Consider the following 25,291-nt stretch of genomic DNA (forward strand, 5'->3'; position numbering starts at 1 on the left):
GTTAGAAGAAGAAAAAAAAAAAAAACAAGACAAAAGACTTCCAGCCAGCAACAGTCAGGCCTCCAGGGGAAAAAGAGAAAAACAAAAACAGGAGCGGAGTTTTATCTACAAATATAGCCAGTGGTATTTATTCCGCTACATTGTAATAATAAAAAACGGAAGAACTTTCCCTCTCAAACTCTTCTCCAGCCGCGGCAGACGCCATTTTAAAAAGAAACTTTTTTCCTCTTTCTCTTCCTCTATTCTCTTAAGTAATTTTTAAAAGATAAGTAAAATACTTGCGCTTCAGTATTACAGGTCCAGCTCACATTTTCTTTGAGTAATCTGTCAAATTCGCAGGCTTGCTTTTGACGCCTAGCTCTGCATTAGCAGAGGTCTCCCAAAGCCCGGAGCAGCGGCTGGGGATATGGGGCATCTCATCCGCTCCATCCCAAAAGTAAAAGAAAAACTTTTGGGACTCTGCAGAGAGTTCTACCCACCCCTGCCGGCTCTATCTCCGTTTCCTCATGGGAACGGAGTTTTTTCGAGCCGCCGTTCCGTTGTGAAGGCGGCTCTGACAGGCAGTGGAAGCTGACGATCCCAAAGGAACGTCTGGCGGCGGCCAGCAGCAAACAGGAAGTCCCATTTTTGTTGCCTTTCAATAAAAGATACTTTGCTACTCAATAGATAGGTTGCTACTCAATACAGGTAGTCCTCAACTTACAACAGTTCATTTAGTGACCTGTTCAAACTTACAACATCACTGAAAAAAGTGACTTATGACCCTTTTTCACATTTACGACCATTGCAGCCAGGGGTGGGTTCTAAAATTTTTTACTACCAGTTCTGTGGCGTGGCTTATTTTGTGGGCGTGGCTTGATGGTCATGTGACAATTATTTAGGATTTAGCAGAGGTACTGGTCTACCAGGCTTTTAACTGCTTGCAGAGCTATACCGATCTACCCATTTATTTTGTGCATGCACTGGTCTACCCACTTACTTTTGCAGGCACTGATTTACTCATGTATTTTTGCAGGCACTGATCTACTCATGTATTTTTGCAGGCACTGATCTACTCATGTATTTTTGCAGGCACTGATCTACTCATTTGTTTTCTTTTAACACTGATCAGCTGTAGGGCGGTCCTTTGAAGCGGCAAGAGTTTAAATAGTTTTTTTCTCTCTAGCCATCAGCTGGGACTCAGGAGGCAGCAATAGATTGGGGTTGGGGCCAAATAAAAGATAAGAATAACGCGGGGGCGGGGCGGGGGGCAGAACCGGTTCGGTGATGTCATATTGTCACTGCTACCGGCTCGGGAGAACCAGGCCGAACCGGGAGGAACCCACCACTGATTGCAGCATCCCATGGCCATATCATCAAAATTCAGACAGCTGGCAACTGGCTCCCATTTATGACTGTTGCAGTGTCCTAGAATCATGGGATCCCGTTTTGCGACCTTCTGACAAGCAAAGTCAGTGGGAAACCAGATTCACTTAATAAACAAGTAACTAACGTAACAACTGCCGTGATATAATTAGCAACTTCTGCAAGAAAGGTGGTAAAAATGGGGTAAAACCCACTTAACAAACGCTTTACTTAGCAACATAAATTTTGGGATCAATTGTGGTCATAAGTTGAGGACTATCCATACTGAGTTCTTTCTGAGATCTTTTTGTTATGCATTCTAAGGAGAAAGTCTCCTGCCATCCTGCTTTGTGTTATGAAATGTATTCCCTCAGGAGTTTTGCTCCACTCAGAAAGTTCCTCTTCAGACATGCCTTTTCATTCTGAAGTATAATTGTTAGTTATTTTAACTAGCTGCACTTTATTTTTTAATTGTTATTTTCTGGAGTATGTGAGGTAGGTTGTTCTGCCCCAGCTATGGTCCCCAAAGAACGCAGGACACACAAACTCTTTACAAAGCTTATTTACTCAAAATAACTTCGCCTTTAGCATTCAAAGGCTGTTAATGAACTGTCTTAACAGCCTACCAGAATTCTAAGATAAGTTAATCACAGTCTTACTAGAGTTGGCAGAAAGCCCAGAAGCAGTTTTGCAGACAGGAAGGGGGTGAACTAAAGTTGTTCTCTACAGCTTGTTGCAAGCGGCGTTCTTTCTTAAATAGGCTAAGGGAGTGGCCAATTAGCCCCAAGCCTTACTCTCAAGGAGACCTCCTCCTGAGGAACCACTCCTGCCTTTTGGCAGCTCTGCGTGCCCGTGCATTGAGAAGAGGCTCCTCGTCTTCATCCTCTTCACTTAAAGGAGCTTCTGGAAGTTCTGAAGGCCCTTGCTGAATCCTTGCCTCTGGCACCACGTCTTCTCCAGCCTCCTCACTGTCCGACTCAAGCACCAACTGCACAGGCTGCTGGCGCAGCACCACACCAGCCTCCTCATCGTCGGAATTAGCTGCAATCCGCGCAGGCCGCTGGCGGGCCACAACATAGGTATATAAAATATAAAAACTGAATCAGTATGAAAAAACAAACATGTTTTTAATAATTAACAATCTGTACGTTGTCTTCACCAAAGTAGATATTCTCTCATCCAGACTCTAAGCAACTGAGGTTTTTCAGTTTCAATGTCATGTATTGGATGGGCAAGTTCTACTTAACAATCTTTTGGTGTCCTAAAATAGTTTATTGGCTATTCCTGGAAAATAAGATCAGTTAAGAGAGGTCTTCAAGTATGGAAAAATATCAAGTGCAAAGTGATAATATATATATAAAGTATATAATCCATCATAGTATGGGACTAGTACACTCTGGACCATTTTGACCTTCTCAGATTAATGCCTTGGAATATTTTTGCTTAGGACAGTGAGTTTGTCGCTATAGGTGGATTTGCAATTAAGTTTTGCTGTTTGCTCAGTCATGAGTTTGTAAGCCAAAAGTAACAGTGAGAAAGATTATTGTAATGACCTAGAGCAGAGAAGGAGCTTGACTTCATCAAATGTTCAAGTATCACCTATGGCAAACATTTTCATCTTCGATACATTTCAGATCAGTCCCTCCATTGTTAGCAAGCTCCCTCTGTTCTGAAACATCTTGTCTTTGATAAAAGATATACATGTTCTCTTTTTCTATTTAAGGTCAGTTCTCTCCACTCCCTCCCTCTTATACTATGCAGGAATTAGATCCACCCTAGTTGTAGGCACATCTCAGGCACAAAGCCAGCTGGGTGACCTTGGGCCTCTCTCTCTCTCTCTCTCTCTCTCTCTCTCTCTCTCTCTCTCTCTCCCCCTCCCTCCCTCCCTCCCCCCTTCTCTCTGAAGGCAATGGCAAATCATTTCTGAAAAATCTGCAGGGACTGGTCCAGGCCCTGCAGTCAAAAATAATTCAAAAGTGAAGAAAGAAAGAAAGAAAGAAAGAAAGAAAGAAAGAAAGAAAGAAAGAAAGAAAGAAAGAAAAAGAAATTCTAGTTTCTTTGTGTAGCCCCTTCTTTAATGGTCTACTCATTCACTCTTAAGCAGGGGTGGGCAATTATGGCCCTTTTATGACCTTTGGATTTCAATTCTCAGAAGTCCTGAGCCAGTCATGCTGGTTTAGGAATTTGGAGAGTTTAAGTCTACAGGCTGTAAAGAGGCCATAGATGCCCACTCCTGTTCTTAGGGATGGGTAGATCTGTAAGTTGCGGTCCCTCTGTTTCTCCTTCATTCAGTTTTTATTGGTTTCACTCTTTCACTTTTTTTTGTTTTTGCTTTCCTTTAAAAATAAAAATCTGTGAACTTTCTAAATTTTTATGCCCGTTTCTTCTAGTCTATAATTGTAAATGCAATTTTTATACTTGATTTTATAGCATTTATAAGGCTGTTGAGCATGATTCATTCATGATTCATGCACATTATTGTGTCTATTTTCTACTTCACAGATATTCTTGCACTGGTTGTTTGTATGAATGAATTGCATTGCTGTGTTTTGAGAGGAGCACGTGCCAAAGGACAACAGGTCTGAATAATCATACAAGGAACAGGAATTTTGAATCTTTGCAAACAAACATCCACTTTTCTTCATTGTTTTCAGCTCTACAAAGTTCCCACTCAGCTCACTAGTCTCCATAATGGTAAGCTACTCACCACATCAACCTTTTTAGCATTTCTGTCTGTTCTCCATGCTGTTTGCAATCCTAGGGAACTTCCTGGACTGTCTATCCTTGGAAAGGCCGATGAGGTGAGCCATTTTTTATTAGAAGGGAGGTTAGTTTCATATAACTGTCAGTTGCCATGGGAACTGTAATTACTTGACATTGTGATGTTAGGTTTTATTTTTCTTCACCTGTCCGTGTTCATTTGTTTAACAAATACAAGATTGGGATTTTTGCTTAGATGTGTAAAATATTGTCTAACGTGAGAACTTGAAGATCAGTGCCATTGATCCAGTTTGGATTAAATGGACAGGTGCTTATTTTTTTTCACTATTTCTCCTTTAATACAACAAGCTTTTATTCCTGTAATTTTTGAACTCCATTGTGAGATGAATTTTAAATATTTTGGAACTACATTCCAGACACTTTATTTCTCAGAAATTGTCAGTTGGCATCAACTGAATTAATAATAAACTGTTGAAGCTTTAAGGATCTGAGCTCCTACTCGTGTGTTCCTAAGATTTTAATTTGCTTATTTTCCATTTTTCTGTGCCAGGACTTTTAGCCTTACCTATCTCCAATTAGGTCCAATATTTGAACACTCACCACTGTTTTCCATGGAAACTAACTAAGGCAGTGTGGAATCCTTATCCAAATTAAAGCTTTACAGCAGAATTGTGTTTAATTTAATTTTTATTGATGTAAGGCCAAAATAAGAACAATATTTTGCTGTGCAGTGAGTCCTTCCTTCTCATTAGGTGGCCAAAGTATCTGAGTTTCATCTTCAGGATCTGGCCTTCTAAAGAGCAGTCAGGGTTGATCTCTAGGACTGACCGGTTTGATTGCCTTGCAGTCCAAGGGACTCGCAGGAATCTTCTCCAGCACCATAGTTCAAAGGCCTCAATTCTTTGGTGCTCAGCCTTTCTTATGGTCCAACTTTCATAGCCACACATTGCAAATGGGAAAACCATAACCTTGACTATACACACTTTTGTTGGCAGGGTGATGTCCCTACTTTTTAGTAAGCTATCTAGATTTGCCATAGCTTTCCTCCCCAGGAGCAAGCCTTGTTTAATTTCTTGGCTGTAGTTCCCATCTACAGTGATCTTGGATCCCAGGAAAATAAAATCTGTTACTACCTCAATTTCTTCCCTATCTATTTGCCAGGAATTGAGGGGGCCGGATGCCATGAGTACATTACACCTGTGTTATAGGTCCTGCCTAAGCTCCCAATAAGTGTCTGGCTGCCATTTAAAGTGTTGGTTTTGATAATAAGTGCTGGCTTAGTGTCATGGTATCTTCAGGACTACATTCTTCAGCTAGAATCAACACATCCCAGAGGAATCACTTCTAAACTCCATTTATTAGGACATCAGAAGGATTGGAGGCCAAGAGAGAGATGCTTCTCTGTGAGGATCCCTCATTTTCCTCTAAAAAAATTAGACTTGCCCTAACTTTAAAACTCTTCAGCTTTCCAGAAGGAGATACAGAAGTCTTCTGAAGAGCAATAAGAGCAGGGGTGAAATGCTTCCGGTTCGGACCGGATCGCCGGATCTGGTAGCGATGGTGGTGGGTAGTTCGGAGAACTGATAGCAAAAATCCCTGCGGCCCCCCGCCACCATGCCCAGCTGAGCCGCACAATCATCAGAGGCTTTTTTTTAACTTTTAAAAGCATTTTTTCTACAACCTCTTCCGATGCAAAAATGCTTTTAAAGGTAAAAAAAAAAGGCTCTGATGATCGCGCGGCTCAGCTGAGATAATCAGAGGCTTTTCAAAGCATTTTTTTCTGCAACCTCTTGGCCAAAGAGGTGGTTAAAAAAATGCTTTGAAAAGTCTCTGACGATCCCAGCTGAGTTCCCTGATCGGCAGAGAGGCATTTTTTAAAAAGCCTCTCTGACGATCCCAACTGAGTTCCTGATTGGCAGAGAGGTTTTCAAAGCATTAGAAAAAATGCTTTGAAAAGTTTTTTTCAAAAAAAGTTGGCCACGCCGACCCAGTCACATTACCCTCCCCCCCACCAAGCCATGTCCACAGAACCTGTAGTAACAGATTTTACATTTCACCCCTGGATAAGAGCTTTTTATTTTAACAATAGCTGATAACTCGGTGTTACCTGGGTATTTATTTATCCCAATCCTGTATTAGACAGGAAGAGCAACTTCACCCTGAGTCCTGCTTTTGGTGAGAATTAAAATAGTTAAAAAATATTTTCCCTGTGTCCCCAGAAGTGTGAAGTAAAATGATACCACCTTGTTGTTTTGCTAGCTGATCCGTGATCATTTGGTATGCTTTTTTAAAATCTTGATTTAGAAGTGGCTTCTTTTCCGCGATATATGCACTAAGCTTTTCGACGTTGTAGTTCTTTTCTTGTATGTAATCTGTGTGAAGTACATCGTGTTGGTCTTGTAATGGTGCAGACAGGCCGAGTTGCAGTAGTGTTTTATTGATCATGGTCATACATTTGTCCTCAAGAATAATCAAAGCCTTGTTGAAAATGTCCAGACCAAACACAATTTCTAATGTTGGATTTTCCGCTTTACCAGTGGGAACCCCCTTGTGGAGTACTGTGACATGGCAACTCCCTGTGCTGTACAGTAGAAGCCATTTTAAGGCAGTACAGTAGCAGCCATTTTAAGGCACAATTGGCTGTATCTTAACAGAACACACACCCCGAAGGATGTTAGGGGTGTCTTACCCCTACAGTATTTGTTTCCAGAAAGTAAGTCATTTGTGTACCAAGTTTGGTTGAAATTGCTCAAGGCGTTCCAGAGTTATGCTGGAACATACACACACACACACACACACACACACACATAAACACACACACAGAGAGACATTATATATATATATATAATGTATATGTATATATAATGTATTATATTCCAAAATGGTGGAAAATGCCATCGATGGTTGATGATCAAACAATAGAAAATATGGCCATGTGGAAGAGGCTTTATATTAATTAGTATACTGAAACGGCAGGCTACCTGTCTGAAAACTCTTTTTTCTCTTTTACGTTGTTCATTCTTTTGCCCTTTTGCATGGTTAATTCATATTCTGCCCTGTCAAAAATACATACATTGTATGAATGGGAAATCCTTAGTAGGGAGCTTTTCTTTTCTCTATCAGACACATGCAGTTCTTCTTGGAAAAAGCTACATGAAAAAATAATTCCAGTAAATCACACTTCCATTGTGCTGCTTTCCTCCTTTTAATGCTTTTGCTCATATTCAAGAACAAATGTTTCCATTTTGTTAGGCATTTTGCTATTTTCATTCTCCCAAATTACTTTGATGCCATTAAGGAACCATGCAATGATACCCTTGTCTGAGTATGAGAAACAACTTGTTTTCAATTCCAAATTGTTTCATTCCTCCTCCCCACTTTCTTTTCTTATATGCAGAGAAGCATTCTCATCCTACATCCAGAACCATGTTTTCACATTTTGCCTTGGAAAACAGTTGTAATAATCACTATTCTAACCATGTTAAAACCATCTCAATGTACACAGTATAATTTCAGCTGCCATCTGGCATTAGACCATGGCATTTATATATCTTACATCAGTGTTCTACTTGGCAGACAGCACAGTCACAGAATTCAATCTTTCTTCATGAGATCACCAGTTTGGAAAATATTTCACATTAACTGTATACAAAGATTCTCATTTTGGATGATTGCATTGCGCTCTCTCTGAAATAAATAGATGTCGCTCAGATAGATACTTTCAGCTTGATTTCCATGTGACAAAACTCAGCTTAGACTGTAATGGATACCTGGTTGGCTGGCATGAGACATGGATGTTGAATTACAGTACATCATTGGTAAAGGATTGATACAGATTTATAATTTTATTGGTGCAGATGTATACACTGCTACCTTTGTACATTCTGAAACCTGCAATGTTAACCCCATATTTTCAAATCATCAGTCTTCTGCTTTCAATGAAAAATGTTCCATATCTTGAATTTGAACTACAGTATGTTTGAAATTTAATTACAGTGTATTTTAAAATGTCTTTTTAAAAGTTTATAACAGTTTATAACAATAGTTTATTGTTTAAAGTTTAAAGTTTATAACAATAAGTATGAACAGTAAAAAAGTACTTCTTTTTTCAGTTCTTGTTCTTGAAGCAGACATGCAAAATATTTTTAAATTATTCTTTTTTAAAATATAAGACATGAGCATCTTTCCAATCTGAAGGTTCTGCTTTATTTTTTGTTTTTTTCTAGAAAGGCATCACACACAATCCTTCCTTTAGGTAACTATTGTTAAATAACTACCACCCTCAGTATTTGTTAGAAATTCATCTCTCTTTTATCAGGGCCAATTAGCTCTTTCAATCAATCTCAATTTACACCTACGCAGTAGAAGAACTCAGACCAGGGGTGAAATCCAGTAGGTTCTGACAGGTTCTGGAGAACCGGTAGCAGAAATTTTGAGCACTTCGGAGAACTGGCAAATACCACCTCTGGCTGGGCCCAGAGTGGAGAGGGAATGGAGATTTTGCAATATCCTTCCCCCAGGAGTGAGGAGGGAATGGGGATTTTGCAGTATCCTTCCCCTGGAGTGGGGTGGGAATGGAGATTTAAACAACTGTGCCACACCCACCAAGCCCACCAAGCCATGCCCACAGAACCGGTAGTAAAAAAAAATTGGATTTCACCACTGATTCAGACGCAATGTTATTAGGATCAAACCACAGAAGGAATCTAATTTAGGCCAGGCCAAATCCAGGGAGAAATTGTGGAACAAGATTCATAGCTTGTCCGTTCAATGTCCTCTGAATTCAAGATAGGAATCCATAGCTGAAAAATGCATTGTGGGGGTTGGGTGAGGCCCAGGCTGAGAATAAGGTAAAGGATTTGACAGATAGCACTAGCCTCTAAGGCAGTGAAGGTGAACCTTTTAGACACTAAGTGCCCAAACTGAAAGTGCGTGTGTGCAAATGAGCGCACATGTGGACATGTGCATGCACTTCTACAGACATGCGCACATGGGTAGCAGAGACCCAAAGACCAGCTGGCCAGCAGGAGGTGGGGCATCCCAACACCGGCAGTGTGACAAGAGGTAAGATCTTTTTCTTTCGTGAGCTTCTGTTTCTTCGTTTGCAGGGAAACAGAAGCTCACAAAAGAAATGCTATGGAGATCTGACCTGGGGCAACGGTGCACATGCCAGCAGAGAGGGCTCTGTGTGCTACCTCTGGCATGCGTGCCATAGGTTCACCATCACGTCTTTAAGGCAAATATGAGTTACAAAAAGATCAGGAACACTACTCTATGGAGCAAGTAGTGTTATATAGTTGCAAGACTATTGTGCTAAAATAGTGACAGAGAGCTTTGGTTTGACTGCCTACACTTTGGATAATGTTGGCCTCTAAGAGCTGAAGATGGTAGTCTAGTGCTGTCATGACACAACAAGGTTTTCATTTTATAGTTTGAGAGGTCATAAAATGACTAAATAGTTACATTAAGACTTGTGGAAACTTATTGCATGCATTTAAACAGGAGTAGCCATGCCAACAATCATTGGCATGTTCTGGAGTGCTCCAGGAAACCAACTTTTTTTAAAACAAAGCTTGATTTGACATAAGTCTGTAGAGATTCTCAGTCATCCTAGTCATGGTTGTCCCAAAGGTGCTTTTTCAGGAGGCAACTGGACTTTCTTGATTTTTTCTTTTGAAGATGTTTCTCTTCTCATCCAAGAATCTTCTTCATCTCTGACACAATAATGGGGAATGGAAGGATTTATATTCCTTGAAGACAGCTGGTAATCTGTATCCTTTTAGCGGATCTTTGAAGCACTTGGAGATTTATCTTGATTTGATATTTGGTCACAAGTTAGTTACCTTGGAAAAATATGGAATATTCAGCTAATGAAAAGGAGTTAAAATTTTAAAATAGAGTCTGCGGATTTTGGAGACTTTTCTTCATTGGTGTGCCTCCAGCTCACTCTCTCTCATTGCTTCTATTTGTTGTGGCCCACCAGTGGCCTGTGCGGATCGTGGCTGATCCCGACGAGGAGGAGGCTGGTGTGGTGTTGCGCCAGCAGCCTGCGCAGCCGGCACTCACGTCGGACAGCGAGGAGGCTGAAGAGGATGTGGTGACAGAGGCAGAGAATCAGCCAGGGCCTTCAGAACCTCCAGAGGCTCCTTCAAGTGGAGAGAGCGAAGTGGAGGAGCCTCTTCTCAATGCTCGAGCACGCAGGGCTGCCAAAATGCAGGAGTGGCTACTCAGGAGGAGGAGGTCTCCTCGAGAGTAAGGATTGAGGATAATTGGCCACTCCCTTAGCCTATTTAAGTCACATGCAGTTAGTAATTTCTTGCTGGAAACAACTTGTAATTATCATCAGAGCATTTTTGGAAAAGTCTTATCGTATCTTGTTTTCTGGGCTGGTTGCCAACCTTTGCCGGACTTTGGTTTATTCTTGCTACTTAATAAATTTGATAAGGACCGTTGGTGTGTGTCAATATCCTCGGGAATCCGGAGCTGGGGCAGAACACTATTCTGCAGTGGCGTCCATGGAAGGATACTGAGTGCAAAATTCATCCATCCAGGCCCATTTCTATTTCATCAGAATTGGAGGGCGACCCAATTCTAGGAACCTAAATTTCCCATGCGGGAGTTGTGCAACATAACATCTGAAAAGAGGCTTTAGGTTAACTGTGCTGCAGAGCTTTAGGGTTTTATCTCAGCCAGAAGCACTTCCTACTAGGTAGTGTAAAATTCAAGGACTTTCTTTTTCTCAGAGGCATTCAGCATTTTGTTCCCTGTTAAAGATTTTCAAAAAAATATTCTAAAACGTCGCGACAATTTTCTGAAATACGTGATGTGTACGAGTCTCATCTTGTCTTTGGCATCATTCCATCACTGTGATTTTTTTCAGGCCCTTTCCTCCACTGTTCTCCCATAAGACAAAAGCAGGTTTGACTCACAACGTATCACAAAAATGTTCAGCCATGAGGATGTTTGCATAGCTGGAATGAAGAAAAAAAAAAAAGGCCGATTCATAGGAGTGAAAGTGACTTGTTCATGGTGCACATATTCGGCCCATTTAATTTAAAGCACGTGTTCGCTGGATAAGCATTTGCGGTATCACACAATAGGCTCAGAAGATGCCTGAAGGCTGTTGCTCACTTTGATCTAGGTTATTGTTCTCTTGCCAGACAGATGTACTCAGAGGAGCCAACTTTAGAAGTAACCACTTCGGGATCTTCACAGTGCGTTTATTATGTCTCAGACAGGCAATGTGTAAACGTGCTTTGTGTGCAGTAAGAATAATTTTGGGGCCAAACATCGCCAGGTGCAGTCATGCCTAGACTATAATCTTTCTTTATCACATAATACCAGTTTGTATTCAAACTGCAGACTTGATTACAATTTATCTGTGCAGTTGTAAAATCCCATTCCATTTTTTCTAGGTGTGAATTTTTTTTCTTTCTTTTTTAGTTACTGAACAGCAGTTTTTAATCTCCTTTAGAATATACATTTAGCTAGACCTGTCTGATAGAGGTCAGGCTTGAATTAATAGCATAAAACAAGGATGTTCAAGCTTGGCAACCTTAAAACGTGTGGACTTCAACTCCCCATGCTAGCTGGGGAATTCTGGGTGTTAAAGTCTTAAAAATACCAAGACTGGACACCCTTAGCATAAAACAATACTTTATACTGGAGGTGGACTATATCAAGTGTTAGATAGGTGGATTGAAGAGACTGGAGACAGGCTTCAGACAACAGCTCTTTATTCAGCAACTATTTACAATCCAGCAGCTCGCCACTCAGACAGACAGCCCTTTTATAGGGAGCTGTCTGAGAAACCAGCCAATCATATTTAAGCATTCTTCCCGGCCCAAACAGCGGACCAGAGGGAGAACTATCCTGTCAATATCTAACATCAAGGGCTTGGACAACACGTCATTTCTACACCTTTTAGGGATGCTCTCCATATACTTCCCTTCTCTCTTGTCCCAATTACCAAAAATCTTGAGCATTTTGGAAGGAAAATAAATTACAACCAAATTGCAAGCCTTAAAAAGGCATGCCACAGTTTTGATTTTTTTTTTTTAAAGAGCCCTCCTCCAAAACTATTTTACTCCCAAGCCAGGAAAAAATAGAGAATCTTGGCCTGACTCACATGCATAACACAGCCAGAGACCATCTACTTTTTATTCTCACTTGCTGCTGCAGCATGTGACCTCCCAAGAAAGATAAGTGTAAATTTCAATACATTTGGAGGATGGAGAAAGGCCGTAAACCAATTTCAGTCCCTGTGACTTGGCTGATAAATAATGTTATATTATGATTGCGTAATAAAGTGACACTCAAAGTAATTTTTTGGGGGGAAAATTGACACATTTTTTTAACACAGCATAGGACTTTCTGCCAATGCTATACCATAAACTACAAATAGACATTATTAAAACCGCAGTGCCTGTAATTCAGTGGTTAGTGATTGGATCCAAACATAAAATGGAATTAGCACATGGAAGATCTTGCTTGCAACTATTCAGGACTATAGCTTAACAACCTGGCAATGGAGGAAAAAATATTTGAGAAAAAAGTACATAAAACTTTGGGAGTGATTACTGTTCCTTGCTTGGACCTGTGCCCTTTCTGACTCCTGTGAACATCTGGAAAGGTGTGAACAGCTGGAGCAGGGAGCCCTTCATAGAGATATTTCCCATTGCTTACTACTGGATGCTTTTAAACCAAACTAGAAATGGAGCTGATCGTGGGATCTCCTACACACAGGCTTACTTCAAATTGATTTTAGCATTATCTTCTTACAGCTAATCTATCATACAACAGCATAACATCCCTATTCCTGAGTTTAAGAGACAAAGCTGGAGTAATTTGGCAGATATCCCAGGTGCTTTCTGCAAAATGGAATGTCTGCTAGAGATCATTACTAAGAGACTTTTGGCTGACTGCAAACAACTGATCATGATTCAGAGTCACCACTCATAGGAAAAGCCCAGTTATCTTGAAGCTCTTAAGTATGTAAAAAGATCCCTTCTCAATTAAAGAACCATCTACTGATAAAAGAGAAATTTGTAACTCAGGGTTGAAAAAAAGGATCCTTGGTGCTCCCTGAGCTTGGTTGAAATCAACGGTTTTATAAGGGCTTAATTTGGATGGATCATTGCTGATAATTGGGGAAGAAAAGATTCTAGCTCGTGGAACCCTTGATTCTAACCTTGACCCTCTAAAATTATACACAAGTTGATATTTTAGAAACCCACCACTTCTGACATATCAAAAAAATAAATTTGTTACATTGCAACAAATGCTTGACTTAGTGAAATCTATTTCTGCCCTTTCCTTCTCAGTGGCTGACTGAATGACTGATTCGTTGTGTTTATTTCTCCTGAAACAATCTGGTTCTCTTGAATTTTTCCCAACAAATAAAAAAAGCAAAAATTTTCTTTGCCTCTGGTATCTCTTTCTCTGGTTATTGAAGAAATGATTTACCCAATGAAGACATTTAGTGAAAGGGAAACTAAGACCAGCCTTTGTTTTAGATCTTCATCTTCAAAAGTTGTCAGCCTGGTAGTAGTTCCTTACCTTTCCTTCTCACAAGCCGTTTTCAGCTCATTCAATATTATTTTGATTGGGTACAGAAAAGACAAGAAAAATAAGGCACGTATAATTTTATGTAGGACATCAACAAGGTTATTCATAGCCCCTTTTAAAAACGTGTATTAGAAGTTGTCTCAAAGTTGCTTTTTCAGGAGGCAACTGGACTTTCTTGGGTTTTTTTGTTTTTACTTTTGAAGAAGAATTATATTCCTTGCAGATTGGCAAATCCTTTCATTCCCCACTATCCTGTCAGAGCTGAAGAAGCTTCTTGGATAAGAAGTGAAACATCTTCAAAAGAAAAAAAACAAGAAAGTCCAGTTGCCTCCTGAAAAAGCACCTTTGGGATAACCATGACCTGGATGACTGAGAATCTCTACAGACTTATATTAGAAGTTATTTTCTGGACTTGTCATTGTGGGTGTGTCTATTTGTGTATTTCACCTGAACTCTCAAGTGTTCAATGGAGGTTATTTCTCTAACTTTCACATGCAGATTGGATAGATATTCATATGCTATTGCTGAAATATGAGCATCACTTTCCATACTGAAATTTTGTGATGGAAAATGCATACTAATTATATTTTTAAGGATTAGCTATGTGGCTATCCTATTTATCTTATAAGGCTATTCTGTCTATAGTGAGCATGTGGCTCTTTTGTTAGCAGCTCCAAGTCTATTATCTTTCGGGTCCCAGATCAAAGTTACTGGCTGTCAGCTATAAAGCCTTCCATCGTGTGGTACAACATTATTAATATGGTCATATCCTCTCTCATGAGCCTGTCCAGGCATTTTGGTTGTCAGAAGAAGCCTTTTAGTTCCAACAATCAAAGCTTGGGACTATAACTGTCTTGGGAAGCTTGTTTTGGGAATATAAGTGTCAGGTAAGAGGAATCAGGACCACATGTTAAGTTCCAGTGGAGCTGATTTATTGCTCATGTCTGTACACAATAAACTAGTCAAGTTATGGTCAGCACTAAATTGGCACTAGATAAGACTTAATGGAATTCAAGGGAAAGGGCTGAACTTGGAGCATCTGTGGACATGTAATCATTTTAGGCTGGGTCCTCTCTTGACTCCACCCTCAGACCTGGCCTCTCCTTCTCCTATAGCAATACAGATTTGGCGGTAATCTTAGATCCCATGATTCAGTCACCAAACTTTTTAGCTTGCCTATTTTTTTATTCAAATCCTGAAGTAGTTGATTCAGATTATTGTTTAACATTTTTGCCTATATAAAACAAGTCATTTAAAAAGTTGTCATTCATGGGAAAGAGCTTTTCTGACAGGCAGGGCTAGCTTTATAAATTGAGTTTTAAATTTGGAATTCTTAAATTTTTGGGTTTTTTAGTTAATTGGCCTTAAATGTAATACTTTTAATCATTTTTTAAATTTAAATTGTGATATTTGTATTGTGTTTTTACCTGGCTGTACACCACCCCGAGTCCTTCGGGAGAGGGGCGGTATAGAAATAAAATTATCCTTATCCTTATCCTTATAAAGTGATTAAAAGTTCAACTTAACTGACTTTCTCATTCTCTTTTTCTTGTGAACCGCTTCTGCATGAGCTGGCAGCTGACCTTCTGCTAGCTCAATGAGCTGATCCCCTTCAGAAGAGGAGGGTGGGATTTTTGTTCTCTCTGCCTTTTCAAAGTTAAGATCTATAATAAATCAAGTGAGAAACACCACAGGCTGGTAGTTTAGAATGAGCTTTCTTTTCACCAATAAAGCAATAAAGTAACCAAAAGATAAGTAGATTTCTTCTTAGCAAGAGAGTGACCTAAAGTCACATTTCAGCACATTGACATTTCAAATTTGAAGTTTGAATCTCTAGAGTTTGAGGTTAATCCTGGAGAAAAAATGTTATTCTATACTGGAAGGCTTTAATTTTTAAATGAGAATTGTATGGAGCAAAAAAAAGGAGGGGGAACAAACAGCATTCTTTAGCTAGTTACACTGCAGTGAAAAAACCTGAAACATGGATTTGTGTACTTTAAAAAATCACTAAATTATAATGAAAACTGTGGATTTTAATAGGAGTAATCTGAATTTCTGTCTTGCACACTGAAATTAAATGACTGGACAGTAGGCAGTAGCTAGGCAGTAGCTGCAGAAAGTGTTAACCTGTTTCCCAAAACAAGAGGAATTAGTGTAGAGAGACATAGAAGGCCACTGACAGAAGACATTGGACCTCTAGCCATTCACTCTGGAGATCTGAATATCACTTAATTATATGACATTGTTGTTGTTAGTTGCATGTCCAACCCATCACAATCCCATGGACAACGTTCCTCCAGGCCTTCCTGTCCTTCCCCGGAGTCCACTCAAGCTCATGCCTATTGCTTCAGTGACTCCATCCAGCCACCTCATTCTCTGTCAGCCCCTTCTTCTTCTGCCCTCAATCTTTCCCAGCATCAAGTTCTTCTCCAGTGAGCCCTTCCTTCTCATTAGGTGGCCAAAGTATTTGAGTTTCATCTTCAGGATCTGGCCTTCTAAAGAGCAGTCAGGGTTGATCTCTAGGACTGATCAGTTTGATCGCCTTGCAGTCCAAGAAACTTGCAGGAGTCTTCTCCTAATTCAAAGACCTCAATTCTTTGGCACTCAGCCTTTCTTATGGTCCAACTTTCACAGCCATACATTGCAACTGGGAAAACCAAAGCCTTGACTATATGCACTTTTGACTATATGCACTTTTGTCAGCAGGGTGATGTCTCTGCTTTTTAGTATGCTGTCTAGATTTGCCATAGCTTTCCTCCCCAGGAGCAAGCTTCTTTTAATTTCTTGACTGTAGTTCCCATCTACAGTGATCTTGGAGCCCAGGAAAATAAAATCTGTCATTTCTTCCCCATCTATTTGCTAGGAATTGAGAGGGCTGGATGCCATGATCTTAGTTTTCTTAATGTTGAATTTCAAGCCAACTTTTGCACTCTCCTTCATCCGCATCAAGAGGCTCTTTAGTTCCTCTTCGCTTTCTGCCATTAGAGTGGTATCATCTGCATATCTGAGGTTGTTGATATTTCTCCCAGCAATCTTAATTCCAACTTTTGATTCATCTAGCCCTGCCTTTCTCATGATGTGCTCTGCATATAAGTTCAATAGGCAGGGCAACAGTATACAGGCTTGCTGGACTCCTTTCCCAATTTTGAACCAATCAGTGATTCCATGATTCTCACTGTTTCTTCTTGACCCGCATATAGGTTTCTCAAGAGACAAATAAGATGGTCTAGTACTCCCATCTCTTTAAGAACTTGCCCCAATTTGTTGTGATCCACACAATCAAAGGCTTTAGCATAATCAATGAAGCAGAAGTAGATGTTTTTCTGGAACTCCCTAGCTTTCTCCATGATCCAGGGTATGTTGGCAATTTGATCTCTAGTTCCTTTGCCTCTTTGAAATCCTGCCTGTACTTCTGGTAGTTCTCAATCCACATACTGCTGGAGCCTAGCTTATCGGATTTTGAGCATAACTTTACTAACATGTGATATGAGTGCAATGGTGCGATAGTTTGAACATTCTTTGGCATTGTCTTTCTTTGGAATTGGAATTTAAACTGACCTTTTCCAATCCTGTGGCCACTGCTGAGTTTTCCAAATTTGCTGGCAAATTGAGCGTAGCTGACTTTTACTGCATCGTCTTTTAAGATTTTGAATAGCTCAGCTGGAATACAGTCACCTCCAGTAGTTGTTGCTCAGATTTCCTAAGGCCCATTTGACTTCGCATTCTAGGATGTCTGGCTCGAGGTCAGTGACCACCCCATCTTGGTTATCAGGGATGTTAAATTCATTCTTGTATAGTTCTTCTGTGTAATTTTGCCACCTCTTCTTAATCTTTTCTGCCTCTCTTAGGTCCCTGCCATTTTGGACCTTTATCATGTCCATCTTTGCATGAAACGTTCTCTTCATATCTCCAATTTTCTCAAAGAGCTCTCTGGTTCTCCCTATTCTATTGTTTTCTTCTATTTTTTTGCACTGTTCATTTAAGAAGGCATTCTTATCTCTTCTAGCCATTCTCTGAAATTCTGCATTCAGTTGGGTGTATCTTTCTCTTTCTCTCTTGCCTTTCGCTTCCCTTCTTTCCTCAGCTATTTGCAAAGCTTCCTCAGAAAGCCATTTTGCTTTCTTGCATTTTTTTTTTCTTTGGGATGGTTTTAGTTGCTACCTTTTGCACAATGTTGTGAACCTCAGTCCATAGTTCTCCAGGCACTCTATCGGATCTAATTCCTTAAATCTATCTGTCACCTCTACTGTATATTCATCAGGGATATGATTTAGTTCATACCTGAGTGGCCTATGCTTTTCCCTACTTTCTTCAATTTAAGCCTAAATTTTGCAATGAGAAGCTCATGATCTGAGCCACAGTCAGCTCATGGTCTTGTTTTTACTGACTGTATAGAGCTTCTCCATCTTTGGCTGCAGAGCACATAGTCAATCTGATTTCTGTGTTGACCGTCTGGTGATGTCCATGTGTAGAGTTGTCTCTTGGGTTGTTGAAAAAAGAGTGTTTGCTATGACCATTGTATTCTCTTGACAAAATTCTATCAGACTGCGCCCTGCTTCATTTTGTACTCCAAGGCCAAACTTGCCTATTATTCTGGTTATCTTTTGGCTTCCTACTTCAGCATTCCAATCCCCCCTGATGATAAGACATCATTTTTTGGTGTTAATTCTATAAGGTTCTATAGGGCTTCATAGAACTGGTCAATTTCATCCTCTTCAGTACCAGTGGTTGGGGCATAGACTTGGATTACTGTGGCATTGAATGGTTTGCCTTGGATTCAAACTGAGATCATTCTGTCATTTTGGGGATTGTACCCCAGTATTGCTTTTCCTACTCTTTTATTGATTATGAAGGCTACTCCATTTCTTCTGAGAGATTCTTGTCCACAGTAGTATACCTGATGGTCATCTGAATTAAATTCACCCATTCCTGTCCAGTTTAGTTCGCTGATTCCTAAGATGTCAATGTTCAGTTTTGTTATCTCTTGTTTGACCAGGTCCAGCTTGCCTTGATTCATGGATCTTACATTCCAGGTTCCTATGGAGAAAAAATCTTTACAGCATCGGACTTTCCTTTCACCAGCAGATGCATCCATAGCTGAATGTCCTTTCAGCTTTGGCCCAGTCGCTTCACTCTTTCTAGCACTACTAGTAGTAGCCGTCTGCTCTTCCCCAGTAGCATATTGGACACCTTCCGATCTGAGGGGCTCATCTTCCAGCATCATATCATTTTTCCTTTTGGTACTGTCCATGGGGTTTTCATGGCAAAGATACTGGAGTATCTTTGTGGATCACATTTTGTGGACAAAATGTGGACATTTTGTGGATCACATTTTGTCAGAAGTCTCTGCTATGACCTGTCTGTCTTCGGTGGCCCTGCATAGCATAGCTCATAGCTTCATTGAGCTACTCAAGCCCCTTTGCCACAACAAGGCAGTAATTTATGAAGGGGAATTATATGAAACAATACAAGTTAAATCTTCAACCCCCATACAAAGTTAAATATCTACCCAGGAAGATTTTATAGAAAAATTCCCTTCCTCCTAAAATTCAAACATAATATTTAAATGTAGCTTTTTCTAACTATAATTATTAGCAATGCCAATGAATTGCCACAGTTTCTTTTTTATCTTGTTGTGTTGTTTCTTAGCTTAAATCCATCCACACTTTTAGATAATACCTGTGGTCTCCCTAAAGCAGTCAGCCCATCCTAAATTAAAATAAAATAAAATATAATAGTAGTAGTAAAATAGAAACCTGTTTTGCTTTGATATGAAACGTTGATGTCACTCTCTAAGGAAAATTTAATTGTCTAATAAAATTCATATCAGAGTATGAAACAGGGCTTCTGTTGAGCCATTCTCTCTTCCATATAAATTTTAAACTTTAATAAGTTATGTAGCACCTTAAGGACAAAAGCTTATTTTATTATACTCCTAACAGACAAAAATATGTAAAGGAAGAAGAAGGAAAGATTGGTATATCTTAAAAACAATGCACTGAGGATCAACTACCAAGAGCCTTGGTAGTACAGTGGTCTAAAGCACCCTATTATTAACACAGCTGCCTGCAATTACTGCAGGTTCGAATCTTACCAGGCTCAAGGTTGACTCAGCCTTCCATCCTTTCTAAGGTAGGTTAAATGAGGACCCAGTTTGTGGGGGCAATAAGCTGACTTTGTATAAATATACAAAAGAATGAAGGCTATTGCTTAACGCATTGTAAGCCGCCCTGAGTCTCCGGAGAAGGGCGGCATATAAATCAAATTAAAACAAATAAAACAAAATAAAACAAACTATGGAAGTTCTAATCAAATGAATTCACTGATAAAGTATGCCCACTCACATCTCAGAGCTTCTAGTGAGCAGTTTAATGAACTGGTTGTTGGAAGAAATCTTTAGGGCAGAGAACCGGTTGTTAAATTATTTGAATCCCACCACTGCCTACACCACTTCAGACAAATGGTTATCTAACATCTTCTTAAAAATTTCCAGTGTTGGGGCATTCCCAACTTCTGCAGGCAAGTTGTTCCACTTATTAATTGTTCTAACTGTCAGGAAATTTCTCCTTAGTTCTAAATTGCTTCTCTCCTGGATTAGTTTCCACCCATTGCTTCTTGTTCTACCCTCAGATGCTTTGAAGAATAGTTTGACTCCCTCTTCTTTGTGGCAACCCCTGAGATATTGGAACACTGCTATCATGTTTCCCCTAGTCCTTCTATTTATTAAACTAGACATACCCAGTTCCTGCAACCATTCTTCATATGTTTTAGCCTTCAGTCCCCTAATCATCTTTGTTGCTCTTCTCTGCACTCTTTCTAGAGTCTCAACATCTTTTTTACATTGTTGCGACCAAACCTGAATGCAATATTCCAAGTGTGGCCTTACCAAGACATTATAAAGTGGTATTAACACTTCATGTGATCTTCATGTATCCCTCTGTTTATGCAGCCCAGAACTGTGTTGGTTTTTTTGGCAGCTGCTGCACACTGCTGGCTCATATCTAAATGGTTGTCCACTAGGACTCCAAGATCCCTCTCACAGTTACTACTATAGGTATCCACACCAAGATATATTGCTTCAACATTTCTCCAAAGGTTTTGTTTTCGTTTTTAAATAATGGAGGTCAGATACACTCTTTCATTGAAACAAAACTGGTTCAGTACACACTACAAGAGGTAGCAAGAGCTAACTGAAAAATCAGGGGCCATGCAATCCCTCTATATACAGATGCACATAAATTGTAGAGCATCAATATTGTAAACAATGAATTGCTTTAAAGTGTGTGTGTGTGTGTGTAGTGGTGAGTTAATGAGGATGGCAATTATAAATACAATAGTTTATTAAAGTGGACAAAGACAGTCTTCCTAGCAAGTTAAATCCAAGTTACTTACTCTAGGCTGTATCACTTTAGCAGCTTACTATCTCCTAATGCCCTAATCACTTTTCCTTGGTGCCTAAATGTTCTTTGATTGAGCTGACAGTTTATTTTCTTTGGGAAACTCTACATAGGAGGGATATGTGATTTACTTGGCATTCCTAACACTATTTTTTTTCCTCATTTGAGGTCTGTGCCTAACTTTCACAGCCCATAAAGTTGATTCTCAAAAGGTATATAAGTTAGTACAAAAGATAAAATAAAATAAACAAAATGGTATTAAAATGTTAATGTTGCTATCACAAAGAATTGGGTGCGTTCAAATTCTGAGGAAGTGTTTGGACTTTGATTTACATTTAAATTAGTTCCTAAACAGCTGGAAAGAAAACTAACGAGGAAAAAAAAAAAGAACAGATAAATTGCAGCCAGTGAATAATCCAATATGAGATTCAGCTAAAAAAGCTAGACAATTGAGGACATTCTAGAAGAAATGTTGGTAGATAAAAATAAGAATGTTAGAGGAGGGTATTTTCCTGGCAAAAACATTTTTTTGGGCCAGATGGTACTATATTAAGGATGTCTTTTTAAGTTAATTTGGTTAATTTGACTGTTCCACAGCTCATCTTTCTTGCAATATGCAAATGTGTTCTTCTATAATAAATATTTACTGATTATTAAATTTGTATGCTGTTGCCCAATAACTTTGTGTGGTTCACAAGTAAAAGCTTTTAAAAAAATTAGACACAATCAGAAACAAAAATAAAATATAATATATACAATATATAGCAAGGTTGTTACTCTTCACCTATGATTCGAGGCATAATTAATACAGTTCTTTTTATGCAACTATGTTGAGAATCTAAAACTAAAACTGAGTTGGTGTCAAGCTCTTTCAGTTGGCAAATTCACCAAGAACCATTCCAATTTCTGGAATGAACTTTATAAGAGGAACTTGAACACCTGCCAGAGAAATTCTCCACATCCACATGTACCTAATTGGATTAAGGCAGAGTTACTTTAAGTCTCTTTTTCATGTTTCTCCCATTCTCTTGATGAAGGAATCTTTTCTGTAATCTTTTCTGTTCCTCCTATAACAAGCTTTATTCCTCTGTTAAGCATTCCATTGAATTAGCATGGATTTCCTATTTGACATTTTTAAGATCTGTTATGACTGCAACTTCCAGAATTTCCTGGGAGCAAGATAGTTCAGAAATGTGATGATTGCATACCAACATATCCCAATTGTGCTCAGCTGAAAAGTATCATTAGAACTTGATTATGTTTTCACCATGCATTCAAGGATTGACACTGTGGATCTATTGGACATTTCCCATAATTAGATCTTCCTATTGGAAAAGCCAAATCCAGTATCTTGATACTTGTTAGATGCTTTACCTAATCTATTTTATTGTTTCTAACCAAAGAAAACATTAAAAAGAAATTATGTAAAGAACATCAAGAGTCTGTCTGTCTGTCTGTCTGTCTGTCTGTCTGTCCATCTGTCTCTCTATCATATCTGTCTGTCTGCCTGCCTGCCTGCCTGCTTGCCTATCTATCTATCTATCTATCTATCTATCTATCTATCTATCTATCTATCATCTATCTATCTATCTATCTATCTATCTATCTATCTATCTATCTATCTCATCTATCACCTTGCTATTTAGCTAGGTATTTAGCTATCTTTACCTACCTACCTACCTACCTACCTACTTACCTAACTACCTAGTTATCTCTCCACCCATCTTTCCATCCACCCACCCACCCATAAATCTCTCCCGAAACTGAAAAGAGTGGGGGGAAATTCATATAGTACTGAAGATGATAAAAGGAAGAATCTGAAATGAAATAGATCAGGATGGGTGTAGTAGTGAAGCAAAAATATACCAGGAAATGATTCCCTACACACATTCTTATGGCTAAGGCAAGTGGATGGTAGCGTGGAATTCTGCCAACTCCCTCTTTCTTGATTCCTTGTTATGTGGCCCAAAGCAGAACATCTACAGCTTATCTGCTGTGCTTCCCAGATAACACCCAGAGAGGGAAAACATAAACCTAGATATACCACACAGATGCAACCTGTTGTTTCCCAGCCCTTCAACAGCTACTGCTGGTAAAAAGTATTTGAAGGATTTCTAGAAACCATGTTCTACACCGTTTGACTAATTTTTTTTTTTTTAAAAATCCCAAATGGGAAGTGGCATGCCAAGCATCCAGAGGTGGTATTCAGCTGGTTTGGACCAGTTCAGGCAAACCGGTAGCTCTGACGATCAGTTGGCCCCGCCCACCCTTCCTCGCTCTATCCTGTCCTTTATTTCCTGCTTTGTAGTTCATCTCAATCATGCGGCACAGCTGATTCCCCTCTCGCCTTGCTGTTCTTCTTACTGTTGCTGACTTGGAAGGTAAGCAGCTGAGCTTCCAAATGCTCCATTTTGAGCTCTGTGCCCAAGCGCCTTAGGTGTGTTCATGCGTGCTCACCGAACCAGTTGTTAAACCAGCAGTATCCCACCACTGCAAGCATCACTGTTATTTACAAAAATGCGGGTAAATCTATAGATATTTTGGGAAAATCAGAATAGTGTTTTGTTTGGAAACAAACACACTTTTTCAGAGTTAAGGGAAAAATCAGCTCTAGGTGCTATAGGTGCTATAGGTGTTAATCACCATCTTGGGGAGCCTAGAAGAAAAAAGTGGCCACCCAAGGTTTTTTTTCCCCCTGATAAGTAAGATTTTCTGCTTCAATGTGTCCCTGAATGCAGCCATTTTATGATTAAAGAAGCCTCTCTTCTCAGGGCCCTATTTTGTGAAAATTCCCCAAAAATGAGCCCCTTGGCTAGAAATGATTGCCTATAGCTCTGCTTAATAGCCTATGAATACTAAATTGAATAAGCCTGCCAATGTAACTTTGGAGATTTATATATTTTGAAGACCTAAACATCTTAACTCTGACATCAAATTTGCATAGACTCCTAGACATGATTATAAGGGGTGAGGAGTCTATGTCTTTTAAACACAACACAAATGAATTCAATTAGTGGTTATTGTTGCATCTTTTTATATAGCCGTTGGGTTAAAATGCATACATTAACTTTAAAATATATATTAAACAAGAGACAGAGAGTGAGAATAACATTAGGATTAAAATTCTGTACTCTTATTCGGGCAAAACACACGACATAGGGACAACAAAGAAAATCAAACTATTAAAAAAACTTGCTCCATTTGCTGTTAATGAAAATAGTAAGTGTTGTGCAGTTGATCTTGGCTTTTTTCTCTTCTTTTGAATAGAAATTATCAGTTGAAGACACTTCAAAACTGTTGCAATATTTTTAGGATCAGACTCAATAATAATAATGAGAGTTAGAGGTTTAAATATATTTCTCTTTAATTATAGTAGGCATTCTATATTCACTGAATATTCACAGATAGAAGCAAAGAAAATGGTGGAGGTGGCTCCTTATATATACAAAGGGTGGAGCCAAGAGTGGGAGTGGTGAATTATGAATACATTAAGAAACAAAGAATAAGTTAACCCCTGATATCCCATATATACATTATTTACACATTAGGGAATAAGGCATTTACATCTGACAAATCCCCCTCTAAATGCCGGTTCGCTATACAACACCAATTACATTCAGATTCAGGACAATATAAGACATACAATTTGGAAGTTAAGTATTTGTGCTGTTTAGAAGGTAAAGGCTTCGTCAATATGTCAGCTAATTGTTCAGAGGTATCACAATGCACTGCTTTGATAAATCCATCTTGAGACAATTGTCTCACATGCTTAAATTTTATATCTATATGCCTGGATCTTTGTCCAATGGCATCGGATCTAGATATTTCAATGGCCGCTTTATTGTCTTCATGCATAACAAAAGGCAAAGCAGGTTTTTTCCAAACATCTGAAATTAAATCATTAAACCATACCAGGTTATTTGCAGCTTTGGATAAACAAACATATTCCGCTTCTGTGGTTGAAGTGGCTACCAGTTCTTGTTTACCAGTGTACCAGTAAACTGGACAGTCATTTAACAGAAAAATATAACCAGAAGTACTTTTTCTGCATGATATATCTCCAGCCCAATCCGCATCTGCGTAACATGTAAGTCTTGGTTCTTTATTATCACTAGGTTCTAATACTAGGCAAAAGTCTAATGTACTTTTCAGATATCTTAAAATTCTTTTGACAGCTTCCCAGTGATACATTGTTGGTTTGCTAACGTGTCTTGATAATAAATTGAGTGGTAATGCAATATCTGGCCTGGTCCAATTAGATA

The 25,291-nt window shown here is 39.2% G+C and overlaps 1 protein-coding gene across 1 annotated transcript in view; it reads left to right on the top strand.

Moving 5' to 3' along the window:
- The first annotated feature begins 3,846 nt into the window (after nt 1-3,846).
- Nucleotides 3,847-25,291, top strand: part of NMRK1 (nicotinamide riboside kinase 1) — a 122,616-nt gene continuing 101,171 nt past the window's right edge. Inside the window, exon 1 of the mRNA XM_034410224.3 lies at nt 3,847-4,038. The gene's annotated coding sequence lies outside the window, so the exon portion shown is untranslated. The remainder of the gene's footprint in view (nt 4,039-25,291) is intronic.

The sequence above is a fragment of the Pantherophis guttatus genome, chromosome 2, assembly GCF_059756535.1.
Source record: "Pantherophis guttatus breed Tessera chromosome 2, ASM5975653v1, whole genome shotgun sequence".
Taxonomy (NCBI): domain Eukaryota; kingdom Metazoa; phylum Chordata; class Lepidosauria; order Squamata; family Colubridae; genus Pantherophis; species Pantherophis guttatus.